This window comes from Oncorhynchus kisutch, linkage group LG29 (genome assembly GCF_002021735.2).
Source record: "Oncorhynchus kisutch isolate 150728-3 linkage group LG29, Okis_V2, whole genome shotgun sequence".
Lineage (NCBI taxonomy): Eukaryota > Metazoa > Chordata > Actinopteri > Salmoniformes > Salmonidae > Oncorhynchus > Oncorhynchus kisutch.
In genome coordinates this window covers 3,990,855-4,005,320 of record NC_034202.2, presented here as the reverse complement: position 1 = coordinate 4,005,320, position 14,466 = coordinate 3,990,855, and the positions used below count along the sequence as shown (strand labels likewise).

Here is a 14,466-nt window from a genome sequence, read left to right as displayed (position 1 = left end):
TATGTGAGAATGCTGTTCATTGACTACAGCTCAGCGTTCAACACCATACTGCCCACAAAGCTCAAAAGGCAGCTTCTAACCCCAAGTCATAATACTGCTGAATAAATAATTAAAATGGCCAACCGGACTATTTACATTGACACCACCACCCCCCATTTGTTTTTTCACTGCAGCCATGCGCTGTCTATGATCTATGCATAGTCACTTCACACATACCTACATGCACAAATGACCTTGACTAACCTGTACCCCCGAACATTGACTCGGTACTGGTACCCCGTGTATATAGCCTCGTTAACTTTGTGTTTTACTTTATTTTCTAAATATTTCCTTAACTCTATTTCTTGAACTGCATTGTTGGTTAAGGGTTTGTAAGTAAGCGTTCCACGGTAAGGTCTACTACACCTGTTGTATTCGGCGCATGTGACAAATAAAATATGATTTGAGCATAAGTATCGTTAGTCGCTGTGACATGAAATACGAGTTAAAGTGTAACCAATGTGTAATAACTACGTAATACAATTATTGTCATTGGTCAACAAGCTCATTTAACGCGTCAGATAGTGTTATTTTCAGGTGGTCATTGGCCAACTATGGAACGCCGTTTGGGTCTTTGCATGTCAAAAAATATACACGTCAAATAAGCTTGCTGACCAATCAGGACCTGAATATGACTGTAGGTCACATAATAATTTAACGCGTATATAAAAATTTTACGTAGTTATTACACAATGATTAGACTATCACTCAGTTCGTATTTGATTAATGTCGGGGGTCGAACCCATCTATGTGAAGCAGGCCACAATAAGGATTAGCATAATAGTGGACTTTGCGGTTAGCCTTCAAAATAAAAGTGTCATTGACAGTGACGCAAATGAATACAAATAGTAGAAGTATGCCATAATTGAATAGGTTGGAATGTTATATAAATATCAACAAAATACAATAATTTGTAAATTTGACAAATCACACTGGATGTATAGAATTGCATTGGGGGCATACTTATTTCCCTGTACAGCCTTACCTATTGATTGTGGCTCAATAACATGGGGTATCAGTCTATTCAATGACACCCAGAGAACATTAGTGTCGTAGCTCTTATTGCGGGACTCTGAAACATCTGAATTGAGCCACATTTATTGTCAACCCATGTGCATTGAACACTATTCACGAGGAAAAACAATACTGCGTAGATGTTTTGGAGTCTGATAACTCTGAAGAGGACGTTGGGCAAAAAAATATATTGGGTATTGATCCTACAACGCTAATATTGGCGTAAACTCTTCACAGTTGTGTTCTGTGGGTGTCACCGAGTGGACTGATACCCCATTTCATTGCGTCGCATTCCAACCTTGTTTAACATGATCTAGTCTAAGGGCCTCCCGGGTGGCGCAGTGGTTAAGGGCGCTGTACTGCAGCGCCACCAGAGACTCCGTGGGGTGATGCACAATCGGCCTAGTGTCGTCCGGGTTAGGGACGGCTTGGCCGGAAGGGATAGCCTTGTCTCAGCACCAGTGACTTCTGTGTCGGGCCGGGCGCAGTGCACGCTAACCAAGGTTGTGAGGTGCACGGTGTTTCCTCCGACACATTGGTGCGGCTGGCGGCTTCTGGGTTGGATGCGCGCTGTGTTAAGAAGCAGTGCGGCTTGGTTGGGTTGTGTATCGGAGGACGCATGACTTTCAACCTTTGTCTCTCCTGAGTCCGTACGGGAGTTGTAGCGATGAGACAAGATAGTAGCTACTAACAATTGGAGACCACGAAATTGGGGAGAAAAGGGGGTAAAAAAACAACAAAAACAAACATGATCTAGTCTTAATATGGCATGATTCCACCATTTGTAACCTTCAGCATCACTTTCAAATGGGTACTTTTATTTTGAAGGCAAACCGCAAACGCCACTATTGTGCCTAATCCTTATTCTGGCTAGCTTCACTAACTGGCTGCTTATAACGAACGTTAGCTTTGGGCAACAGGGTTGACGAATTCCTGGCTGCTGACATTACCATTATTAGCTGACACATCACCAGATACACCAACAGCTTGTCTGTTATTTGACGTGTCAAAGTGTTATTTGACGTATCAATTTTACACGTAAAGACCCACATCGGCGTTCGTCAACAAGCTTATTTAACGCCTCAGATAGTGTTATGTGAAGTATCTTTCTGACACTCAAAGACCGAAACGAGATTCCAGATGCTGCGTTCAAGACCACTGGGAACTCGGAAAATAACGATCACGAATTGAGAATAATCATTTTTTCACGGTCACCTGACTCGGAATACCAAGTCGGAAACTGGGACTCTTTCTAAAACATCAGACTTTTCGACCTGAAGATCATGATTTTACATGCGGTTTTTTTCTTCCGAGTTCCCAGTTTTCTTGAAAGCACCAACAATCGAACCCCTCCCTTGTTAGAGTCAATGTTAAGAGTTGAACCGCTAGGGCCAAAAATAGTTCGATTTACTACTACTAAAATACCAAAATATATCACTTTTGCAACGAACCGTTAAAATAAAGACCAGAATTTACGTGTTTCTCTTTAACTAAGCCTAAAACATGTTTTTTTCTTCGTGAAAGTTACTCAAATAATTCAACTTCCAGTTGTTTACTAGCTAGCTAGCAAGCAGTCTAGCTAATAGCTAATTAACGTTGGCTAACGTTAGCTAACTAACAGTAACGAGCTAACGTTAGCTAGCTAGTGCTAACGTTAGCTAGCTAGTCCTAACCACTAGTTACAGGAGGCTAATCGTCACAAATGAGCTAGTAAGCACAGACAGTTCGACGAATTCCTGGCTGCTGACATTACCATTATTAGCTGACACATATCACCAGATACACCAACGGCTTGTCTGTTATCAAGTTAGCCCATTCAATACTAAACGGTAATGGGACCGGCTGTACGATGGATATATCGCCTTGGGTTCTCGAGAAGTACTAACAAGTCATCACATTCTGCATCATCCGTGAATATCATAAAACGTGGAGAGCAGCCAGATGACATTATTTTAGCTAATAGCTAGCTAAGTTAGCTTGCTACATTTAGCTAGCTAACCAATGATTATTCACAGGTCAACAAACAATTTTCTTTGTCATTACCGGAAGATTCATAATTCTGTCTTCGCCCTTCCAACTGTTTAACGACTCTTCTGGTTATAAAGAAGGTTTGTCTAGAATCTAGATCGTATCCTCTTTGTCCTTTCGTTATTCCACTGAAGTTGTTAAAGCCAGAGAGGAAGAGGCGAGAGGTTTTACTCCGCCCAAAATCTGCCCACGAAGTGAAGAGTTTTTGCATGGAGGTCAATGAGAGAGTGTTGAATTTGGTCAACAAAAAATGTAATGACTTATTTAATCAATATACACCCAGCAAAAATATAAAGTGATTTCATGAGCTGAAATAAAATATCCCAGAAATGTCCCATAAACACAAAAAGCTTATTTGTCTCAAATGTTGTGCACATATTTGTTTACATCCCTGTTAGTGATCATTTGTCCTTTGCCAAGATAATCCATCAACCTGGCAGGTGTGGCATATCAAGAAGCTGATTAAACAGCATGGTCATTACACAGGTGCACTTTGTGCTTGGGACAAAAGGCCACTCTAAAATGTGCAGTTTTGTCACACAACACAATGCCACAGATGTCTCAAGTTGAGTTGAGGGAGCGTGCAATTGGAATGCTGACGGCAGGAATATCCACCAGAGCTGTTGCAAGATAATTTAATGTTCATTTCTCTACCATAAGCCACCACCAAAGTCATTTTAGAGGATTTGGTATTACGTCCAACCGGCCTCACAACTGCAGTCCACATGTGAACACACCAGCCCAAGAACTCTACATCCGGCTTCTTCCCCTGCGGGTTTGTCTGAGACCAGCCACCCAGACAGCTGTTGAAACTGAGTTTGCACAACCAAAGAATTTCTGCATAAACTGTCAGAAACCGTCTTAGGGCAGGTCACCGGTGTGCTCGTCGTCCTCACCATAACTGACTTCCACCTTCGATGGCCACTGGCATACATGAGAAGTGTGATCTTCACAGATTAATCCCAGTTTGAACTGGACAGGGCAGATGGTGTTGTGTGGGTGAGCGGTTTGCTGATGTCAATGTTGTGAACAGAGTGCCCAATGATGGCGGTGGGGTTATGGTATGGGCAGGCATAAGCATAAGCTACGGACAACAAACACAATTGCATTTTATCAATGGCAATTTAAATGGACAGACATACCATCACGAGATCCTGGGGTCCATTGTCATGCCATTCATCTGCGTCCATCACCTCATGTTTCAGAATGTTAATGCGCGTCCCAAGGATCTGTACACAATTCCTGGAAGATGAAAATGTTACAGTACCTCCATGTCCTGCATTCTCACCAGACATGTCACCACCCATTGAGCATGTTTGGTATGCTCTGGATCGACGTGTACGACAGCGTGTTCCAGTTCCCGGCAATATCCAGCAACTTCTCCCAGCCATTGAAGAGGAGTGGGACAACATTCCACAGGCCACAATCAACAGCCTGATCAACCCAAAGCGTAGGAGATGTGTCTCACTGCATGAGGCAAATCAAATGTATTTATATAGCCCTTCGTACATCAGCTGATATCTCAGTGCTGTACAGAAACCCAGCCTAAAACCCCAAACAGCAAGCAATGCAGTTGTAGAAGCACGGTGGCTAGGTAAAACTCCCTAGAAAGGCCAAAACCTAGGAAGAAACCAGGCTATGTGGGGTGGCCAGTCCTCTTCTGGCTGTGCCGGGTGGAGATTATAATAGAACATGGCCAAGATGTTCAAATGTTCATAAATGACCAGCATGGTCAAATATTAATAATCACAGGCAGAACAGTTGAAACTGGAGCAGCAGCACGGCCAGGTGGACTGGGGACAGCAAGGAGTCATCATGCCAGGTAGTCCTGAGGCATAGTCCTAGGGCTCAGGTCCTCCGAGAGATAGAGAGAAAGAGAGAATTAGAGAGAGCATACTTAAATTCACACAGGACACTAGATAAGACAGGAGAAGTACTCCAGATATAACAAACTGACCCTAGCCCCCCGACACATAAACTACTGCAGCATAAATACAGGAGGCTGAGACAGGAGGGGTCAGGAGACACTGTGGCCCCATCCGATGATACCCCCGGACAGGGCCAAACAGGAAGGATATAACCCCACATACTTTGCCAAAGCACAGCCCCCACACCACTAGAGGGATATCTTCAACCACCAACCTACCATCCTGAGACAAGGCCGAGTATAGCCCACAAAGATCTCCGCCACAGCACAACCCAAGGGGGGGAGCCAACCCAGACAGGAAGATCACGTCAGTGACTCAACCCACTCAAGTGACGCACCCCTCCTAGGGACGGCATAAAAGAGCACCAGTAAGCCACTCAGCCCCTGTAATAGGGTTAGAGGCAGAGAATCGCCGTGGAGAGAGGGGAACCGGCCAGGCAGAAACAGCAAGGGCGGTTCGTTGCTCCAGAGCCTTTCCGTTCACCTTCACACTCCTGGGCCAGACTACACTCAATCATATGACCCTCTGAAGAGATGAGTCTTCAGTAAAGACTTAAAGGTTGAGACCGAGTCTGCGTCTCTCACATGGGTAGGCAGACCATTCCATAAAAATGGAGCTCTATAGGAGAAAGCCCTGCCTCCAGTTGTTTGCTTAGAAATTCTAGAGACAATTACGAGGCCTGCATCTTCTGACCGTAGCGTACGTGTAGGTATGTACAGCAGGACCAAATCAGAAAGATAGGTAGTAGCAAGCCCATGTAATGCTTTGTAGGTTAGCAATAAAACCTTGAAATCAGCCCTTGCCTTGACAGGAAGCCAGTGTAGGGAGGCTAGCACTGGAGTAATATGATCACATTTTTGGGTTCTAGTCAGGATTCTAGCCGCCGTATTTAGCACTTTTTGCAATCTTACGTAGATGGATAAAAGCTATCCTTGAAACAGTCTTGATATGTTCGTCAAAAGAGAGATCAGGGTCCAGAGTAACGCCGAGGTCCTACACAGTTTTATTTGAGACGACTGTACAACCATCAAGATTAATTGTCAGATTCAACAGAAGATCTCTTTGTTTCTTGGGACCTAGAACAAGCATCTCTGTTTTGTCTGAGTTTAAAAGTAGAAAGTTTGCAGCCATCCACTTCCCTATGTCTGAAACACAGGCTTCTAGCGAGGGCAATTTTGGGGCTTCACCATGTTTCATTGAAATGTACAGCTGTGTGTCATCCGCATAGCAGTGAAAGTTAACATTATGTTTTTGAATGACATCCCCAAGAGGTAAAATATATAGTGAAAACAATAGTGGTCCTAAAACGGAACCTTGAGGAACACTGAAATTTACAGTTGATTTGTCAGAGGACAAACCATTCACAGAGACAAACTGATATCTTTCCAACAGATAAGATCTAAACCAGGCCAGAAGTTGTCCGTGTAGACCAATTTGGGTTTCCAATATCTCTAAAAGAATGTGGTGATCGATGGTATCAAAAGCAGCACTAAGGTCTAGAAGCACGAGGACAGATGCAGAGCCTCGGTCTGATGCCATTGAAAGGTAGTTTTACCACCTTCACAAGTGCAGTCTCAGTGCTCTGATGGGGTCTAAAACCAGATTGAAGCATTTCGTAAACATTGTTTGTCTTCAGGAAGGCAGTGAGTTGCTGCGCAGCAGCTTTTACTACATTTTTCGAGAGGAATGGAAGATTCGATATAGGCCGATAGTTTTTTTATATTTTCTGGGTTAAGGTTTGGCTTTTTCAAGAGAGGCTTTATTACTGCCACTTTTAGTGAGTTTGGTACACATCCGGTGGATAGCGAGACGTTTATTATGTTCAACATAGGAGGGCCAAGCACAGGAAGCAGCTCTTTCAGTAGTTTAGTTGGAATAGGGTCCAGTATGCAGCGTGAAGGTTTAGAGGCCAGGATAATTTTCATCATTGTGTCAAGAGATATAGTACTAAAACACTGGAGTGTCTCTCTTGATCCTAGGTCCTGGCAGAGTTGTGCAGACTCAGGATAACTGAGCTTTGAAGGAATACGCAGATTTAAAGAGGAGTCCGTAATTTGCTTTCTAATAATCATGATCTTTTCCTCAAAGAAGTTCATGAATTTATTACTGCTGAAGTGAAAGCCATCCTCACTTGGGGAATGCTGCTTTTTAGTTAGCTTTGCGACAGTATCAAAAATTAATTTAGGATTGTTCTTATTTTCCTCAATTAAGTTGGAAAAATAGGATGATCGAGCAGCAGTGAGGGCTCTTCGATACTGCACGGTACTGTCTTTCCAAGCTAGTCGGAAGACTTCCAGTTTGGTGTGGGGCCATTTCCGTTCCAATTTTCTGGAAGCTTGCTTCAGAGCTCGGGTATTTTCTGTATTCCAGGGAACTAGTTTCTTATGACAAATGTTTTTCGTTTTTATGGATGCAACTGCATCTAGGGCACAAGGTTAAATTGAGTTCCTCAGTTAGGTGATTAACTGATTTTTCTACCCATTTCTTTGGGTAGGCAGAGGGAGCCTGGAAGGGCATCAAGGAATCTTTGTGTGAATTTATAGCACGACTTTTGATGCTCCTTGGTTGGGGTCTGAGCAGATTATTTGTTGCAATTGCAAACGTAATAAAATTGTGGTCCGATAGTCCAGGATTATGAGGAAAAACATTAAGATCCACAACATTTATTCCATGGGACAAAACTAGGTCCAGAGTATGACTGTGACAGTGAGTAGGTCCAGAGACATGTTGGACAAAACTCACTGAGTCTATGATGGCTCCGAAAGCCTTTTGGAGTGGGTCTGTGGACTTTTCCATGTGAATATTAAAGTCACCAAAAATTAGAATATTATTTGCTATGACTACAAGGTCCGATAGGAATTCAGGGAACTCAATGAGGAACACTGTATATGGCCCAGGAGGCCTGTAAACAGTAGCTATAAAAAGTGATTGAGTAGGCTGCATAGATTTCATGACTAGAAGCTCAAAAGACAAAAACTTTTTCTTTTTTTATTGAAATTTGCTATAGTAAATGTTAGCAACACCTCTGCCTTTGCGGGATGCACGAGGGATATGGTCACTAGTGTAACCAGGAGGTGAGGCCTCATTTAACACAGTAAATTCATCCGGCTTAAGCCATGTTCAGTCAGGCCAATCACATCAAGATTATGATCAGTGATTAGTTCAATGACTATAACTGCCTTTGAAGTAAGGGATCTAACATTAAGTAGCCCTCTTTTGAGATGTGAGGTATCACGATCTCTTTCAATATTGGCAGGAATGGAGGAGGTCTTTATCCTAGTTAGATTGCTCAGGCGAACACGATGGTCACACCAGATACTGACTGGTTTTATGATCCACACCCCTACCTTTTTAAAGGTATCTCTGACCAACAGATCCATATCTGTATTCCCAGTCATGTGGAATCCATAGATTAGGACCTAATGAATTTATTTCAATTGACTGATTTCCTTATATGAACTGTAACTCAGTAAAATCTTTGACATTCTTGCATGTTGAGTTTATATTTTTGTTCAGTGTAAGTGTAGTAATGTTAATTAATTAATGTTGTTGTGAATGCATTGATGTATGCGGACGCATATGGCATTTTGGCAACTTTATACATTATATTAGAGCCTGTTGTCATAGAGAGAGGACTCATCATGGATATAACCCATTTCTAGCAAGGAATTGAAATTGAGGTCTTCCACCATTTTAAAGTAGTCAACTGGGTGGGGATTCCTATGAGCTGTGAGCAATCAGCCAATGAAGAAGAAAATGTACTACTTTAAAACAGCTGCCCATGCTGTTTCAGACACTGTAATGGCACAGATACAAAGATGAGTCCTCTATCTATCTCTATGGCCTGTTGGTCACACACATATCTACCCTCTCATTGGCTAGAATGGTCCCACCTGATCTCACCTCCCGTCTGCCTTCCATCTTTGAGGATATATAATTCCATTGTTAGAGCGGTCACTTGACTATCTTGTCAATATAATAGACTATCTTTGTTAAAACAGTTTTTGCAGTTTTCACTCCTGCATCCATCTTGGATCTATCACTCAGTCTGGTGGATTCGCAACCATCCTTATTAGGGTGCAATTATAGAGTGCACTTTCTGATATAGGCATTTAGTTATATCAAGTTATACCCATTAATGCTCGCCATTGATCCGTAGCTGTTTCTTGTCTTTTTATCAACGAAGAAGAAAGCTGCATTTAGAATAGATTTCGACAATGTTGTTAAGTTCTTCCACATAAGCAATATCTTTGGTACTTCTCAACGTGTTCAATAAGACACTTTACCATATCCAGTTGTTTCGACATAATCGGACAGACATACACAGCATGAACATGCAGATAGTGCCGATAGACATGGTCGCCATGTTCCTAGCTCGTAGCCAACTTTGCAGTATTATAATTATGTTGGTGTTATTTTTTACATTATTTGCTCAGAATGTTTCTTGCATTGTTACAACAAAGTAGAAGAGTTCAGGGTGAGAATCTCCTTCCAGAGAGACATCAGGGACTGTAACATACTCTGTTTCACAGAATCCTGGCTCTCTCTGGACTGTCATACTGTCCCCATCCATACAGAATGTTTCTTGCATTGTTACAACAAAGTAGAAGAGTTCAGGGTGAGAATCTCCTTCCAGAGAGACATCAGGGACTGTAACATACTCTGTTTCACAGAATCCTGGCTCTCTCTGGACATACTGTCCCCATCCATACAGCCAGTAGTGTTCTCCGTACATCCTGTCTCCGGACAGGAAGAAATAACTGCGAGAAAAAGAAAGGGGATGTTTCATGATTAACTACTCATGGTGTGATTGTGGTGATGTACAGGAACTCAAGTCCTTTTCTTCTTCCGATCTGGAATACCTCGCTATTAAATGCTGACCACATTACCACCCAAGATAATTGTCTTCGGTCATCGTCACAGCCGTGTATATTCCCCCTCAAGCTGAAACCATGAGGGCTCTCAAGGAACAACACTGGACTTGTGAAAAATGGAAAAAACATCTCCTGGGCCCGTATTTATTCTAGCTGGAGACTAATGCAAATCTGAGGAAAATGCTACCAAAGTTTTATCAACATGCTACTATGCTACTCGCTCATCGAGAACTCTTGACTCTATTGCCCTCCCTTCGACAAATCAGATCACGGCTCCATTCTGCTGACCAATCGGAATCTTTGCAAGATTGTTTTGATCATGTGGACTGGGATATCTTCCGGGTTGACTCTGAGAATAGCATTGAGATACAGTTGAATTCGGAAGTTTACATACACTTAGGTTGAAGTCATTAAAACTCGTTTTTCAACCACTCCACAAATTTCTTTAACAAACTGTAGTTTTGGCAAGTCAGTTAGGACATCTACTTTGTGTCATTTTTCCAATAATTCACTGTATCACAATTCCAGTGGGTCCAACGTTTACACTAAGTTGACTGTGCCTTTAAACAGCTTGGAAAATTCCAGAACATTATGTCATGGTTTTAGAAGCTTCTGATAGGCTAATTGATATCATTTGAGTAATTTGGTGGTGTACCTGTGGATGTATTTCAAGGCCTACCTTGAAACGCAGTGCCTCTTTGCTTGACATCATGGGGAAATCAAAAGAAATGAGCCAAGACCTCAGAAAAATAATTGTAGACCTCCACAAGTCTGGTTCATCCTTGGGAGCAATTTCCAAATGCCTGAAGGTACCACGTTCATCTGTACAAACAATAGTAGGCTAGTATAAACACCATGGGACCACGCAGCCGTCATACCGCTCAGGAAGGAGACGGGTTCTGTCTCCTAGAGATGAACGTACTTTGGTGTGCGAAAAGTGCAAATCAATCCAAGAACAACAGAAAAGGCACATTGTGAAGATGCTGGAGGTAACAGGTAAAAAAGCATCATTATAATAGTCTGATGAAACAAAAATAGAACTGTTTGGCCATAATAACTATCATTATGTTTGGAGGAAAAAGGGGGAGGCTTGCAAGCTGAAGAACACCATCCCTACCGTGTAGTAACAACAGGGGTGGCAGTATCATGTTGTGGGGGTGTTTTGCTGCAGGAGGGACTGGTGCACTTCACAAAATAGATGGCATCAGGAGGGAGTAAAATTATGTGGATATATTGAAGCAACATCTCAAGACATCAGTCAGGAAGTTGACATTTCACGTTCTTAAAATAAAAGTGGTGATCCTAAATGACCTAAAACAGGGAATATTTACTAGGATTAAATGTCAGGGATTGTGAAAAACTGAGTTTAAATGTATTTGGCTAAGGTGTATGTTCATGTTCACACATGTTCTTTCTCCAATCAGGAGATAGATGTGGAGATCGGGAAAGTGATTGAGGGCGCGGCCCAGTTTGCGATCTCTGACCCTGAGCTGCCATTGGACGAGCTCTGCAACCACATCTTCACCATTGATCCGCAGGACCAAACCCTGGGTCATTCTAAAGTCTGTCAGCTGGACACATACACACCTGGACCAAACTACAGTCCATCAGCAACACATCCCCTCTGACCCTATGCGACACCAAACCTGGGTGAAAGTCTACTCCTCTTTTCTTCTTTCTCTCATTCCCTTCTCTCATTAGTTATCTAAATGCAGAATAAGAGATGAAATTGTCACCGTGTAGGTCAGAGTTCAGTCTTTAGCAGCACTCCAAACCAGTTCCTCTGACACTGATGTCACTGGTATTTATTCACAATATGTACTATATAGCATATAATATGTAGTTTTATATTTATGTCAGAGTTGGTATATATTCTCCTGATAATAAAGGATCTGTCTGTGAATGGGAGGTGAATTGCAATGGGCAGTCTTTTGTTCTAGACCAGCACTAACACACCTGATTTAACATATCAACGTTGATAATCTGTATCAGGTGTGTGAATTAATGCCGATATGTAACTTACTAAGCTTTGACACACTATAGCTCTCCAAAACCAGTACATCTCTCTCTTTTTAAGGTTTATGACTGTTTGTATTAAGTTCCTGCTATTGAAGCACACATTGACTAGATAAACTTAAGAGACACCAGACTGCAATAACATCATAGCAAAGGGAACAGGAATGGTCTATTTGTCTCTCCTACTGGGCCTATTATCAATTAAATTTGCTCATCTCCTCTCTCGTCTTCTCTCTCCTCCTTTAAAAAAATGTCAAAGTTAATCAAGGAGAGGCAGCAGGGAGAGTGAACATGGATGAAAATATTCTCATATGAAATGAGGAGCTCCTTCTCCACTCGCACGTCATCAAGCAAATTACGTTGACGGGGTGTATTCCAAAATAAATACATGTGTAATGTGGTAAAAACACATTAAGTTAGTTGTGCAAGACATTTTCTAGATAAAACGATAAGTAGCACATCGTTTTTAAATATCTGCATGCTTTTCTCCTCTGACAAAACAACAACTGATCCAAAGGGGGTGTGGCAGATATCAAAACTCTTTTGTGGTAGAATACACTTCCCACTAAGCATTTTACTGTTGGCAACGTCTTTTGGACTGGCTTTGATTTCAACGTCACCAAATCTGAAACAATCATAGACCTCTGTTTGGTTTCGATTTGGTCCTGTTCAAACTGGCCGTTATTTGGTCCAAACATAGACGTCTATAATTGGTTCAGATTTGGTCTGGTCCGGACCGGACGTGATTTGGCCCAAACATAGATGTCTATAATTGTCCAGTACAGTAGAGTAAAGCAAAGTATAGTGTACTGAAGTTTATTTTTATCTATTCGCACCAAAGAAAAAAGCGAAAGACAGACGGCTACACGGTGTGCATGTGAGGTTGGAAGTCCAAAACTGCTTATATGAAAACCACACCATAAAAAAACAATATACAAATATAAGTAAAACAAAGTTTGTTCAATCAGTTAAAGGGGAATTGGTTATAAATGGCCTGTGTGCCATTGCTATGAGTCAGAAACATTGACTTTATGGACAAAATACTCCTATTTACACTAGTACATTTTGATACTAGAATTAGTCTCGTCCAAAATGAAATTTGGAAATGAGTGCATCACGACGAGTGTGTATTACTTACATGCCCACTTTGGCCAATGATGTACAACAGAGACAACATGATGTGGTCTACCTCCAGCTGCCCTGTGTTGTGGACACGATCACTTGCTTGGCATGGGAGTGCAAAAGGGCTTCCATAAAGTTGGTGCAAACTTCTACTGCATTCAACAATATTGCACAAGATGGCAAGGAATGAATTACATACAACAAACGTACAACATGATGGCTATGACTGGTGTGTGGGGAGTAGCAAGCTAGCTATGATACTGTGAGGTACAGTGCCTTGCGAAAGTATTCGGCCCCCTTGAACTTTGCGACCTTTTGCCACATTTCAGGCTTCATACATAAAGATATAAAACTGTATTTTTTTGTGAAGAATCAACAAGTGGGACACAATCATGAAGTGGAATGACATTTATTGGATATTTCAAACTTTTTTAACAAATCAAAAACTGAAAAATTGGGCGTGCAAAATTATAGAATAATAGTGAATCAAATCAAATGATATTGGTCACATACACATGGTTAGCAGATGTTAATGTGAGTGTAGCAAAATGTTCCGACCGTGCATTAATATCTAACACGTTATCAAACAATTTCACAACAACTACCTTATACACACAAGTGTAAAAGGAATGAATAAGAATATGCTCATATAAATATATGGATCCTGAAACATACACCCCAGCCAAATGAAGTGTTGGCTTTGGGGATGACCAGTGCAATATACCTGCTGGAGCGCATGCTACGGGTGGGTGTTGCTAAGGTAACCAGTGAGCTGAGATAAGGAGGGGCTTTACCTAGCAAATACTTATAGATGACCTGGAACCAGTGGGTTTGGCGACGGATATGTTGTGAGGGCCAGCCAACGAGAGCATACAGGTCGCAGTGGTGGGTAGTATATGGAGACAAAACGGATGGCACTGTGATAGACTGCATCCAATTTGCTGAGTAGAGTGTTGGAGGCTATTTTGTAAATGACATCGCCGAAGACAAGGATCGGTAGGATAGTCAGTTTTACGAGGGTATGTTTGGCTGCAGGAGTGAAGGAGGCTTTGTTGCGAAATAGGAAGCCGATTCTAGATTTGATTTTGGATTGGAGATGCTTAATATGAGTCTGGAAGGAGAGTTTACAGTCTAACCAGACACCTAGGTATTTGTAGTTGTCCACATATTCTAAATCAGAGTAGTGTCCAGAGTGTCCAGAGTAGTGATGCTAGTCGGGCGGGAGGGCAGCAATCGGTTGAAGAGCATGCATTTAGTTTTACTAGCATTTAAAAGCATTTGGAGGCCACGGAATGAGTGTTGTATGGCGTTCAAGCTCGTTTGGAGGTTTGGAGGCAGAATGGTGTATACAGAATGGTGTCGTCTGCGTAGAGGTGGATCAGAGAATCACCAGCAGCAAGAGCGACATCATTGATATATACAGAGGAGAGATAGAGACTACCAGA

At 42.0% G+C, this 14,466-nt stretch overlaps 1 protein-coding gene across 2 annotated transcripts in view; it reads right to left on the bottom strand.

Moving 5' to 3' along the window:
* Positions 1-3,258, bottom strand: part of LOC109873808 (zinc finger FYVE domain-containing protein 16) — a 51,396-nt gene extending 48,138 nt beyond the window's left edge. For both annotated transcript variants that reach the window (XM_020465528.2, XM_020465529.2), the window contains exon 1: positions 3,097-3,258. The gene's annotated coding sequence lies outside the window, so the exon portion shown is untranslated. The remainder of the gene's footprint in view (positions 1-3,096) is intronic.
* Between the last annotated feature and the right edge of the window lie 11,208 nt (positions 3,259-14,466).